Source organism: Lygodium microphyllum, chromosome 9, assembly GCF_053477565.2.
Source record: "Lygodium microphyllum isolate KBCC chromosome 9, Lygodium_microphyllum_v1.1.10, whole genome shotgun sequence".
NCBI classification, from domain to species: Eukaryota; Viridiplantae; Streptophyta; class Polypodiopsida; order Schizaeales; family Lygodiaceae; genus Lygodium; species Lygodium microphyllum.
The window spans coordinates 8819358-8833879 of NC_141143.1; the positions used below are offsets into that span (position 1 = coordinate 8819358).

Below are 14522 nucleotides of genomic sequence, written 5' to 3' on the forward strand. Positions count from 1 at the left end.
TCTTGTGCTCGCGTAATGGCAGTATCTATATCCCCCAAGGGGACACTACTCAACTGCAATTGGATATTAAAGTCCAAACCATGTAGGAAATATTGCAATTGGGCAGCTGCGGGGATAGGAATAGAGGTGTCCAACTTACGGAAAACCTCTTTTATTTTCTTCGCATACGCACGAATATCCTCGTGTGGTTCTTGGCGGGTCACGTTGAGTACACGCAACCAATATTGCCCACCCCTTTCAGGGGCAAACTCCCTTCGAAAAGCTCCATAAAATGAATCAATATTCAATATGGTTCCAGCTTCTAAACCATGATACCATATAGCGGCTCTTCCTTTGAGAGTCATATTGAAGAACATCATTAAATGTCCTTCTTCTTGAATGCGACAGTTAAACATCAGCTTTTGAAACTCCCTAATGTGGAGTTCCGCATCTTCCTCAACTAGCCCATTAAAAATGGGTAGCGGGTAACCTAGAGCCAGCAAATCCGTCGTTCCTGCTGGAATTGCAATAGGTTGCGCCATGACGAGGATTGGATTTGCACTAGGAATAAGGGACGGTGGGGTTACACCTCCCGCACTTGATATAGACTTATGGCAGAAAGGGGAGCACTAGAGCTTCCACCTTCTCCTAACTTACTGCTTGTGGCACCAAGACCACTAGATCCACTTCCTCGTAAGGGTTCAGCACCGCTACGCTTAGGGAAATATCTCCTAAAAATTTCAGCACGTCGCCTAGCTCTTTCGTCTCTCTCTTGCTTTTGGATTTCTGCTAGACGATGCTTATTGCTAAATAACGAATCAATCACAGTATCCTTTGGCATAAATTGCTAGTTGGTCCCTAGACAACCAGGATTCGAGGACCGCCACTTTTAAGCGGCTCCCGGCAGACGCACCACTGATGGAACCTAGAATGGGCCGGCACTGGCTTGTGCACTAGCCACACCTCTATCTCCCGTGCTCAACAACCCCATGGCCTCGCGGCCAGGAGCGCTGATGACACATACATTGCCTTCCTAGACATCTTGCATTTGTATTACGTTGTTTGTAGTCCACTTTTCTCTCACCTACTACTGCTCAGAGGGAGTCCCTTACACATTGCCTAATGGCACGAAGCACAGACATAGGGGGTCCTCCAACGGCTGAATGCCGCCACCCCTCTGCGACTCTCCTACACCTTGGGGATTGGCCCCTTGGTGCGCTGCTCAACATATAAACATTTCGCACAAAATCCACTCAAGGTACCATTTAATCGTATACAGGAATGTACCATTGTCCTCACTTCTCTTTTCCCTAGACCCCACGACTAGCCTATGGCCTAGGGTGTCCTGTCTCTCACTCAACGTGGGTCAAGGTCCTCATGAAAGCAATTGCTGTGCATCCAGTATTTCTGATACCTTTAAATATTTCCATGATTTATGCATAGTGTGGATGCCAAGTGCTCAAAAAATTATGAAATCAATATTGTGGACATGTACAAAACATCCTTTCAATGATTTTCAACTACCGTTCTTATGCAGCTTGCACAAACCTAGCACCGAGGAAACCCTCGTGCTACTAGGCTCTCATTTTATAATTATTCACCGACCTATATGGCATGCAAACAAAACAGCAATCTTTTCATCATCTTACTTCACATTTAGACACATTTTAACCACTCTACCCTCCCATCGATCAAATTTTGCATTGTTGTATAGATTTATAAGGCATTTTGCCATCATTTTATGTGTAAAAAATAGAAAAAGACGCACTAGAACGAGAAGGTGAGGATGAACTGAGGCAAATCCTCATGCTTCAGTCCCCACAAACATTGTTCTTAATTTTCATTAATTTTTCGCACCCAAAATGCATTTTTTCCCTATTTTTAGTGATTTTCCTCTATTTTTATTGTATTTTCCATTATTTTTTGCATTATTTAATTACTGAAAATTCAAAATAGGTTATGGCCTGTGGCCCTTAGTTCCTTCTTGCAGCAAAAATGAAAATTTAGTTGGTGTTCCTATTCATTTTCCCATTTTTATGCCCAAAAATATCATTTTCCCTTGATTTTCCATATTTTACATGTTTTAGTGTATTATTTTGAGCCACAAGATGTATATTTTTCTGATTTTCTGATTATGATCAGCAAGTACTCATGGAAAACAGCAACATAAACGATTTTTAGCCCACATGAACAACATTTTATCAATCAAAAGCCATGAAATCTCAAATTTCCTTTGAAAATTTTGAATTACCGCTTAGTTGCGTGTTTCGGGTTTCATGTCCATGGCTGCAAATCTAGAAATTAGCAGCACTTCATGCTCAGCACGATCACAAATCACCATTTCCAGCCCCTGGAGCAATCCGATCCATGCCGGACAAGCCTCCACCATTCTTTCTTCTTCCTTCTTCTTCCCACATGAATTCCCTCTTAGAGGAGAGAGAGGGAGGAGATAGAAAGACTGATTTTCTCTCTCCCCCTATAGGCTGCCAATGGAGGAGCAAAGACAAGCAATAGAGTCAGCATCCAAAGGGGAATGAGGGGCAATCATCATTTGCAGGGGTTGTTTGCAGGCAGGAGGGAGCATGATCAACATCTCGGTGCATTTTTCGGCGCCTGTTCCTCACGTTCCTTCATCCTCTCTCTCTCCACGATTTGCTATATTTGATGTTGCATAAAATTTTTGGCGCCAACCTTCCCCAAAGGTCATGACCATTTGGCCAAAGTTTGGTCCACCTTTTCAAATCTTGCCCACTTTGTGGCTATTTCCCCGTCCGGACTCGGAATTGAACTCTGAAAAATCCTGGGCGTCCGGCTTGGCATCACGCATTGGCCAGTAGCTTGTGTCAACCCGCACGACTATCTGAAAAATTATGAAAAATCAACAAGTGTCACTCGGGCACCTTTAAAGCACTTTGACGCTTAAAATCGTCCTAGATCGAGCCGCCACCTTTGACATTGAATATTTTTCCCTTGATATTCGTAATTTTTAGCTATTTTTAAGCACTTTTCGGCACCAAAATTCCGCTCTCAGTTTCAAAGTGTGCCAGGAAGAGCAGCAATAGTAGAAGGCTTGGGATTGAAGGACTTGGCTTCCTTCTCAAAGTATAAGCAGATTTGTTGTTAGGCCTGCTTGATGCATCAACAATATCTCCTGAAAGAGAACCACAAAGAGAATTTTTACTACTTCAAGGAGTGTGGTTTGCATTTTGTGTTCATCAATTTGCTGGAGGATATGCTTGCATTATGCTGCAAAAAGTGGGCATCTTGATTGTGTTTTGAGAGTTCTAGATGCTGCCCAATCTCCTGAAGTAGCAAAAACTTGGGGTTTTACTCAATTTGTGAATGCTCGTGATGGGAGTGGTGCTACTCCTTTACATCTAACTGCCCGATCCAACCACCCCCTTTGCTTCTAAACAAGGGGGCACTTGTATGTGCGGTTAGTACGAGATCAGGTGATAGTGACTGTGCATTTAGGAGCATACACCTACACTTTGTAGCACATGGTGGATCAACAGAATGTGTAAATGATCTTTTAGCTTGGGGTGCGGATCGAATGCAAAGAAATTCATAAGGCCATACTCTGTTCTTCATAGCCATGAAGTACAACAATACAGCTTGTGCAACACTTTTTGAATCTTCTTTCTACTAAGCCCTTGGTTTGGCCGTCTCCATGGAAGTTTATGAGTGATCTTGATCCAGAAGCAAAACGGTTACTGGAGGCTACTTTGGCGCAGGCCAATGATGCCTAGGAAAAGAAAATATTGTCAGCTTGAGGTGACTCTGGTGTAGCGGATACTTCTGAAGAGTTGAATGGATCAGCTATTCAACAGAGAATGATGACGAGGAGATAGAGTTATGTTGTATTTGTTTTGAGCATGCTTGCACGATTGAAGTTCAGGACTGTGGACATCAGATATGTGATAGCTACATACTTGCTCTTTGTTGTCATAACAAACTTAGTCTACCATATTAGGTAATATCTGTAGGTGCACTGGCTACAAACCCATTGTTGATGCATGTAAAAGCTTTGTTGGAGACAATTTATGCAAATCATGTTTACCTTGCATAGTAGGTCATGAGTATTAACTTCAAGGATACAATTGGCATCCAGAAATACCATTTGAAGCTTGTATTTAAGCAGGCTTGAAGCTCACTAAGTCTAGCGTGAAATGTACTTGATTCTCTCTTATGCATTAGCAGTGATTAATGGCAGCCCATTGCTGATGAATGCCGTACTTGTGGAGAGTATGTTGACTAAGTAAAGCTCTCATGGATAGGTCAAAAATGCTATGACAAATATGAATGTATCTAAGCAATCAGTTCAAGGAATACTGAGTATCTATTTCTTGCATGTATTGGATCTTATGCCGTCATCATATCAGATTGGAATGCAAAGTTGTTGGTATATTGTAATTGCAGTTGAATGGGAATAGAAGCACATGTATTGGCTGAGAATGAAATAGTGGTCATTGTTGAAAATTTTCAGTAAAAACTGGTTGCATTACAGGGTATTGAAGAACATTGCATGCTAGCATTTTGAGAAATTGACTGGTTTTGCAAAGCTTAAGACTTTGAAATGGCAAACACAGGAGAGAAGGATACTATTACTTAGATAGTTGGTGAGAAGCTGGACTACAACAATTTTGTTCTATGAAAATTCAAGATGTCTAATTTCTTAATTGGAAGAGGCTATTGGAACCTAGCCATAGGTCTTGAAGATGAGCCCAAGCTACCAAAGGATAGACCTCCAACACAAGATCAGTTAAAGGCACACTAGACCTGGTTGGAAAAGGCTAGCAAGGTCTTGCATTGGTTGTCATTATGTGGGACTTATTGATGAAGAATTATGGGCATGCCACTCATGCAAGAAAGACACAAATGAAGCAAAAATATAGCCACATATCCAGGAATGGAAGGTCTATTGAAGACTATGTCAGTGAGATCAGATCCATTGCAGAACAACTAGGCTCAATTGGAGCTAAAGTTGAGGATGATGATTTGGTGGTCAATACCCTCCATGAACTTGGAGAGGAATATAAGTAGTTTGATACTTCCATATCAATACATTAGGAGCAACCTGACCTTGATGAACTTGTGGCACTTCTTTTGCATGAAGAAGTGAAACTTGGACTCAATAAAGGTTCCAGTGGGTCTAAAAACAGCAGGGAAAATGTCTTCTACTCAAATCAAAGGGGTAGAAGTGGAAGAGGAAGATCAAATTTTAGAGGAAGAGGTGCTGGAAATGCATATACAACTCGTGGATAGCAAGCTACTGGATGGAAAAATAGGCAACCTCAAGTAAATAGAGGTGGCTCAAATGCTCGTGGAAGAGGGGGTTATTCAACTAGAGGAAGAGGCACTTGGCAGCAGCCTCAAATGAGTCATGGACAACAGTCAAAGGCAAATAAGGATTGCCATTATTGTGGCAAATACGGGTATGTAGCTAAGGATTGCTACAAGAAGCAGAATGATCAGAGAGCAAGAGGGAGGCAACATGTTAATTATGCTTCTTCTAGTGGTATGCAAGAGGATGACATGTTGTTTGCTATGCAACATGTGACAAAAGGGTTACCTACACAAGACAAAGTAGATGATGTATGGTAGATAGACTTAGGGGCATCTAACCACATGACTCCTCATGAAGAGTGGTTCGACACATTGGTACAAGGTTCTCATGGATATGTTTGCACAAAGGATGATACACCTCATGACATTATGCATATAGGTACTATTCCCTTGATGATGCATGGTGACATGAATGCTAAAGCAGAAGAGTGATGTCATGGATGCTTTTCAAGACTTCAAGAGACATGTGGAGAAAGAGTTGGCTTGCTACATCTCATGCTTGAGATCTGATAGTGGTGGAGAATATGTCTCTAAAGACTTTGATCACTTCTTGGTAGCCCATGGGATTAAAAGGCAATTGACATGCAGGTACACACCACAACAAAATGGTGTGGCAAAAAGGAAAAATAGGGTGATCATGGAATCGGCAAGAGCCATGCTGAATGAGAAGAGCCTACCAAATGCATATTGGGTAGAGGCTGTAATGAGTGCAGTGTATGTCATGAATTGTACACCAGCAACAAGTATACATGAGGTAACTCCTCATGAGAGGCTTTATGGGATAAAGCCAGACATTAGCCATCTTAAGGTTTTTGGATGCTTGGCATATGTACATGTTCCATAATGAAAAGAAAAGAAAGCTTGATCCAAGGGCAAAAAATGCCATCTTTATTGGGTATGCACAAGCTAGGAAAGCGTACAAATGCTACAATCCTTCTACTCATGAGACATTGGTCTCAAGAAATGTGGTATTTGAAGAGCTGAAATCATGGCATGAGAAGAAGATCATCTTGCTGAATGATGATGATGTGCGTCAAGAGACTCATATACATGTTAGTACAAATGAAAGTGCAAAAATTTATGGGCCTTCTAAAGATGCTTCTTCAAACTAGCAAGAAAACATTTTGGCCTCCATCTCTCTTCTTGTGTTCTTGTGTGAGCTTCCTCTTGTGTATGCAGTGTGTGTTTGACACAGTAGCTCAAGCAAGTCCCCCCACCACATGATTCTTGACATTAAAAGAGTCTAAGTACATCTCCCCCTTTTTCCACCAACTAGAGGAGGATTCATATGAGCCTACTAGTAGAGAGGCATATTTCAATAGAAAGGGCAATAGCATAGGAATTCATGAAGCTAGAAGGGAACCATGGACAAGGGAGCAATGGGACACCAATAACATCATATCAACAAAAGCATGAATACAAAGGACAAGAATCACCCTTGCACAACAACCCATTGTTTGACCTACAAAACACCACACTATGTCTGCGATCTAAACAATCACAATAATTTCTTGTAAGAGAATTCTCACATTTGGAAGTTGGATAGGATTGTTGAAACAAAACACACTAGGAGGTGGGAACTCAAGACCAACAAGAAAAGAAAACACATAAGAAATAACAAATATATCATCCAAAGGAACCACCCAAGATTCTTAAGAAAAAGAGCTAAGATCTATTGGCAAACAAAAGTGCATCAGCGGCCGGAGAGATGTACAACACTAGTACCCTTGGAAATAAAAGTAGTGAATTTGTGTGCCTACCTAGCTATCCAATAAGGGCCACAAAGGCAACCGAGCTCAAGGACGCACTATGCTAAGCCCCATACTATACCCAATCTAGAAAGTGAACACATTTACTCTTTTGAGGGAAGCTTGATAGGAACTCCTAGTTCTTTGTTATGGCTTATCAACCTCATTACAACACTTGTCAACCAAGAACCACTTGCCACCATATCTAGGTCAAGTTCTCATGTGCATGGACTAGAAGTAGATGCCTATCGTGTTCCCTACAAACATCCAACAGTTGATCACACTTTATGACCAACACATAGGAATATAACATTCAGGAACACCAATACTAGACATCCTAGCAAATGTTGAAGCCAAAGGGAGCCTAGGGAAAGGACTCATAAACCAAGTAGCCTGATTCATGTGAAATCAGAGACTCGACAAACAAAGGAAAGAAACTAAGTTGAATCAAATCATCTTGGACCTAGCTAAAGGGATGGTAGTTGGGGAGGATGCAAAAAAGGTTGAGGCATCCAATGTTGCACTCAGTCCTTTCAAGCTCTTCTCAAGCAGCTATTAGATCAAACTTTGATAGAAAAAGGTAGAGTTTCTCTGGCCACCACTCTCTTGATCGGATTAAGAGAAACCCAAGGATCTAGGGGTCAAATGAAAATACCAATAGTCATTGAGAAATTTGATAAGTATAGGGTTGGAGATTACCCTTAAAGTTTTTGTGAACAATTTGAACAAACCAGTGAGGTGAGCAACCTCATGAACGTGGACAAGAGGGCACAAGTCTTGCAGCTATGTCTAGGGGAAAAAGGTAGAACATGGTTTACAAGCCTAGATGACACAAAAAATAATAACTAAGGACCTAATTATCAAGCTCATGAACATAAGCCAAAAGGACAATGAGGAGATTTGAGAGATTTCGGGGACCCAAAATGGGTCCAACACACCCTCTCGTCGGCCTCGCGGCGGCCAGGAGCATCTAAGGGATACATTGCCCTAACTTCTATCATAAATTCACATTTTTTTTGGATTGTAATCCAATTTTTAAGCCTTCCCCACACTCCTTAGAGGGAGTCCCTACACATATCGATGTGAAACACATAAGCATAGACAAAGGAGGTACCCCTCAACAGAATGCTATGGCCCCACTACTACGGCTCTCCTACACCTCATGGATTGTCCCCTGATGCACCACTAACACAAATAGCATGTACGTCACAAACTCCACTCTTGTTTTCAAATGTTCCAAGAGATATAGATATGTTCCTCACTAAATAGTCCCTAAGGAAACCTACAACTTAGGATATCTCACATACTCAGCATAGGTCATATGCATGAATACAATTGCATTGCAATAATGATACCATGAGTTGTGTGCAATGCAATTGTGTATGAACCATAGTGCTCAATCATTTTATCATTTGGAAGTTAGGATTGTGAGGTGCAAAGACATTTCTTTCAATGATTTTAATCTACACATAATGCTCGTTGTTGAGGGTCAACACTGAGCATTCTCGTGCTACCATAAACATCATATATGCCATGCATTAGCAAAATATTAGAATTTAGGATCCTATCAGTAATTAGTCACCCTCATAACCCCTACTTCTCCCTATCGCTTAGGTTATGCATGCGTTGATAAGCGTAGGAAGTATTTTTAATGTGTTTTTCTTTATAAAAGCGATAAATACTTTACTTTAACACAAAGACAAAGCTAAGCTGAGGCTCATCCCTCATTCTCCAGTCATGTCACACATCCACACACATAAATCTTATTTTTTGAATGCAAAAACTTATTTTTTTCTTATTTATTTATGCATAAAATAGGATATTTTTTAATTTTTTGGTTTGGACTGATCATATGTACTAAGAATTAATTTAATATCTTTTTATTCCACACGAACCCCATAAACACGATAAAAACCCCAAAATTGACCATTTTCTTAAAACCACGTAGTCACGAGTTTTGTGGGTTTATGTATAAATTATTATGTGACTAAATTTTCTTATTTTCTTTAGAATCTCTAATAGATTATAGCATTAGAAACCAAAGACAAGCATTTCCAAACAATTCCAACCAAAATCTATAATGAAATAAGTAGAACGATCACTTACGCATAAAAACATGTTGTTTGAGACTCGTATTTCAATGTTGGGAGGCCGTTGATGCTCTTCCATAGCTCGATCTACGATCCTTTGCGCTCCAACACTATCACTCTATTAACATCTTTCATGAAACCCCACCCTCTTCTCTCATAGAATCAAGCAGATAAACGGGCACAAAACAAAAGATTCCCCCTCCTCTTGTCAAGCAAGAATTTGCATGTTTTTTTTCATTTACATTTCATTTTATGTCATTTATTAATTTTCTACTTTGAAAAAACCACTTTCAGACTACTCCATGAGGGTTTTTTGGCCTATTTGGAGAGACAAAAGGACTCGGAATTATAGTCCAACTCAATAAACCTTGATCCCATTGCGCACTTTCCAGGTCCTGAATCACATAGCTACTTTAGAGTGCTAAACCTTGCAGGGATTTAATAGGGGGTCAAACGACCTTCGATTGAAGAACGAAGACTTGCATTGGATTCTTGGCATCGAAATTCACTTAGGAAAACTCTAGCTTGACCATCCACCACAGAAAATTATGCATGAAAATTTGGTCCTTGATGCAACTTGACCACTTTTTTGCTCCAAGAATGGGCTCAAATGCTTCAAAAATGGATCCCAAAATCCAACTCTCATTAGAAACCATGGGATAGGGTGAATTAGCCCGTCAAATCCCACAAACTGATCTACATAGACATAACCACAAAAAGCATCAACCTGTGACAAGAAATAGACAACAACACATATCACAACTCTCGCCTTTCCCCCTAACAAAAATCATGGCATGAAATCCCTAAGGAAGAAGCTAAGAAGTATCTAATCAAGAGGTCAAGAGTCTATTGTCAACCAACTACTCCAACATAGCCTAACTAAAAAGAAATATCAAAGAGATCATCCTAAGTGGTTGTTTGACCTGCCTACCTAATCGAGGACACCAGAACCAAGAGCTTCCACTAGGCAAGGACTTCTATAGCCCGATCTCATTTATTTATTTATTTATTCTTTCTACATAGCTTTCTTTTCCTTCAAAACCTGATACTCGAGCATGTAAAAAGGAGAGAGTTGAGCGTAGTGACCCAAGGAGAACAGGGCATCAACCTCAAGTCCCATCTCGACACCCAATAACCTACCAAGCCTTGCAAGGCAATACTTAATCATTTTTTAACACTCACTTTTAATTCCACTCCAACCTTCCTTTTTCTTTGCTTTTGTGGCAAGATGTCACCCCAAGGTAGAGCAAGACATCAAACTTGTCCCTAGGAACCTACCTAGCCTTCTCAAGGCAATAGACAACTACTGTAGGAATTTTTTTCCCTTTTTATTTCAGCTTGTATTTGCTACGGGTTAGAACCCCTTTTTACACACCTATGGATATTGGTTTTTCTTAATATATTTCTTTCTTGATTATATAGTTTTGGGCAGGCTTCTCTAGTTGCCTCACCATAAAATTGAAGCTCCTAGAAATAGCTAACTAGGAGGCTCAGGGTCACTCAAAACTTCTCAAAATGGCTTTTTTAATGCTAGACAATGGCCTTACAAGAGGTGGCCAACTGCTTGAACAGACATACCTAACTAAACCCTGGGACTTTATCCCACAACTTTTTGGTCCCCAATAAAATAAAATAAAATCCCCACAAATACATATATATATGTAGCTTAAGGGGAAAAGCTCAAAAAGGCAATGACACCACCTAAATTGGTCACTAGAAGCTCCCACCCAATAAAGGCTCTCTCCAAGCACTCTGTCAAACCTATTTGGTACAACACTAAAATAAAAATCAATTAAAAGCACCACACCAAACAATCATAGGGCCAAGAGCCCTCTTGGCCTAATGAGATATAACATTTCACAACAAATGAACTAGCCCTCTTAGCCTAAAGAGATATGACACTACGCATCTAAAACTGGCCCTCTTGGCCTAAAGGAATATAGTAATGTAACTCATAGAAAAACCTCATTGGACTAACACTAATACACAACGAGATGTTCCATCCCAATGAGAAACTTGGGCTCCAAGCCTTAAATTAAATGCATTAAATTGTGGCCCATACCTCCTGCATAGATAGCAAGAGGCGTATGCATAAAGTCTCATCTGACAAACCTATGGGTCCAAGATAATAACGGCAAATGAGTCTCAACTTCTCTTTGCATCACTCATACTAACCATCACCTACCATATAGAGCATATTCTAAAAAAAGTCCTCATAATCTACCAGATCCGGTCTTGTCATCAATAAATATATCCAAACTAGGACCATAATTGAAAAATATGTCTTTTTTATATTCATAGTTGGCTACCGAATTATCAAATTGATTCCAATGTCATGGAATCAACTGAAGAGATACTCTCTCAAAGTCATCAATCAGGTTCATGGCAGCACGATAGTACATATAAAGAATAGGGTCCCGTACTGTGTACATCCCATGTACATGCCATTCAATTGGTTCAAAACCAACTAGGAATCCCCTTTTACTAACAATTGGAGAATACCACTCTTCTTCACAATGTTCAATCCTTTTATCAAAGCTTTTTACTGTGCATGTTATTACTAAAGACTACCTTAAGGTAGACATCTAATTACATCATGATTCTACATCGGGGATCCCTAATAACCATGCATGTACTCCCTTTCTTGTTGGGACCCCTAGATGCTCCATCAAAGTACAATGTATATATCCACAATGGGTTCACATAGCCAACCATCATCACCTCTATTCGTAATTATGATAATCAAAATTTAGCATGTTCAAAGGATGTACCAAATGCTCCATCCCACCTTCTTCATTGAATATAACAGGGATACTCATCAGAATTTATAAGCAGTGTGATGACAAAAGACTTTGATTTTTGAAACAAATAATCCATCCTCTTGCTCAATGATTTTATATGCCTTACTCCACTAGATAAGCTTTCCTTGATGATATCTCTACTCCAAGTATGGATCTTCCAAGTAAGAAATTAGTTGCCCCATCAACCAATGTTTTCTCTTGCAGGTTCAAGATCAGCCAAGCATAGAGCTATAAGAAATAATTCTCATTAATGCATTTAGAGATAATAAGGTTTAATCTTACTAAGATTAACCATATTTTTAAACTCCACTCCCTGTAGATCGGCTAGTAATGCTGCGGACTTATTTTTCCCTATTCTGATTATTTTGTAGGGACCATCCCACTTAGGCTCTAGTTTCCATGGAAATAGCTCCTTATGTGCATCATAGTATAAAACTAATTGACCTTTCTTAAAGGTATTTTTTTTGCTTTTAAATCATGCAATTACTTCATCTAACACTTAGCCATTTCTTGGTGTAACATACTCTACAATTTGAGCTCATCTAGTTGCGCTAAAGTTGTTAAGTGCTCAAAGAGTGCATCTTTGTCCCCCAAAGAATGGTTATTTGCGAATCTTATGGTCAGTAACTCAATCTCTAGGGGTAATACGCAATCTTCCCATAAACTAACTTGAATGGGATGTGGCCTATGGCTCGTTTAAACGTCGTGTTATACGCCCATACTACCACATATAACTTCTTATCCCAATCTCGTTTCTTCTCTAATACTATCTTTGACAGGATACCCACAAGTTGTTTATTGGTACTCTCAACCTGCCCATTTGCCTGTGGGCTATAATGTGTCGTCTTATTGTGCTTAATCTGCCATGCTTCAATCACAGGCTCTTAATCACCTTATTTAGAAAATGGGTTCCACGATCGGACATTAATTCCTTTGGTGGACCAAATTGGCAAATAATCTGCTCAAACAAGAAGCTATTAGTCTCCTTTGCATCATTCTTCTTCATTGCTCATGCTTCTAACAACTTTGTAAAATGGTTAGTTGCTACTATGATATATCTCTTATGTGTAGAAGACGAGGGGGCAATAGGACCCACAAAATTGATGCCCCACTTCTTGAATAGTAGTATAGCCACAATAGGAGTCATTGAGCGCTGCCTATTCTCCCTATTGTCATGCCTTTGATATATATCATATATCTTGACATACTCAAATGAATCTTGCAAAATGGACAGCCACCAATATCTAGCTCTTAAAGCTTTTTGTGTAGTCAATAGCCCAACAAGGTGCCCTCCACAAGTAGAATCATGGCACTCTTCCAAGATAAATGGAACCTCATTATGCATAACACATCGGCGGTAAACATCATCAACCCGCTACTGATATAATGTTCCTGCAATCAAGGAAAACGTCAAAGCTTGATGTCTAATTTTCCTCTTCTCTCTGATTTTGATAAAGTGGCTCCAGTCTCTCCTGTGAATAAATACTGTGTTATAGTAGCATACCAGGATAGAATGGAGCCCATATCAATTTTAAAAAGTCCCTCAATATCACTAACTTCAGCCAAGATTACCTTTGGTTCCCCAAAATCCACAAGACATTCAATGATGCCTTGCAACTTCGGTGGCTTACTCCTAATTTCATAATCAAACTTTTGTAAAGTAATCAACCATTTTGCTAGGCAATCATGTGGCTATAACTTGTTTAGAAGTAATCAAGAAATGTAAGTCCTTCCACCTTCATATAAAATACTACCTTTTCATAGAGAATATAGTGCCTAAACTTTTTGGTCACAAACACCATCCCAAGGCACAATTTCTCCATGTAGGTGTAATTAAGTTCAGATATCCCCAATTTATGACTAGCAAATGCTATTGGATAATACAATTTCTCCTCCTAGATCTCGGCTAAACAACAACTAATGCTATGCATTGTGGCTCTTGAAAATATATAAAAAACCTCACCCCTTTTTGGTGCTTTCAGGACTAGCACTTTTTCCAATTCTTGCTTCACATCCTCGAAGGATACTTGATAAGGATCACTCCAAACAAATAGACAATTAAAAGATAATAGATTCGTCAATGGCAATGTCCTTTCTACCAGTGCATTAATAGTCGATAATATCCCACTGATGTCAGAAAGCTATGCACTTCTTTAGGAGTACGTGGCAGACTCATAGCAACAATAACCTTTATCTTTTCAGGATCAATCACAATACCAATTGAACTAACCACATGACCCAATAGCAGTCCATATTGCACTCCAAAAACACACTTTCTTAGATTAAGAGCATAGCAAAACTGCGTGCAATGCTCAAAACACTTCCTTAAAATAATCAACATTTTTTTCCTTATGGTGGCTGCCCCCAAATCGTCAATAAAGATTTTCAGCTCCTCATGTAAAATATCACCAAAAGTATTATCAGTTGTATGTTGCCAAGAACCTAGCATATTGCATAATCCAAATGCCATCACATGATATGCAAAGGTATCAAATACAGTAATAAATGTCATTTTCAACTTATCTTCATCTACATTAGCCATTTGGTTATACCTAGCA

At 39.6% G+C, this 14522-nt stretch overlaps 1 pseudogene; it reads left to right on the forward strand.

The window, feature by feature from the left end:
- The first annotated feature begins 2468 nt into the window (after positions 1 to 2468).
- On the forward strand, positions 2469 to 3952 carry LOC148030798 (putative E3 ubiquitin-protein ligase XBAT31 pseudogene; annotated as a pseudogene).
- The last annotated feature ends 10570 nt before the right edge of the window (positions 3953 to 14522 follow it).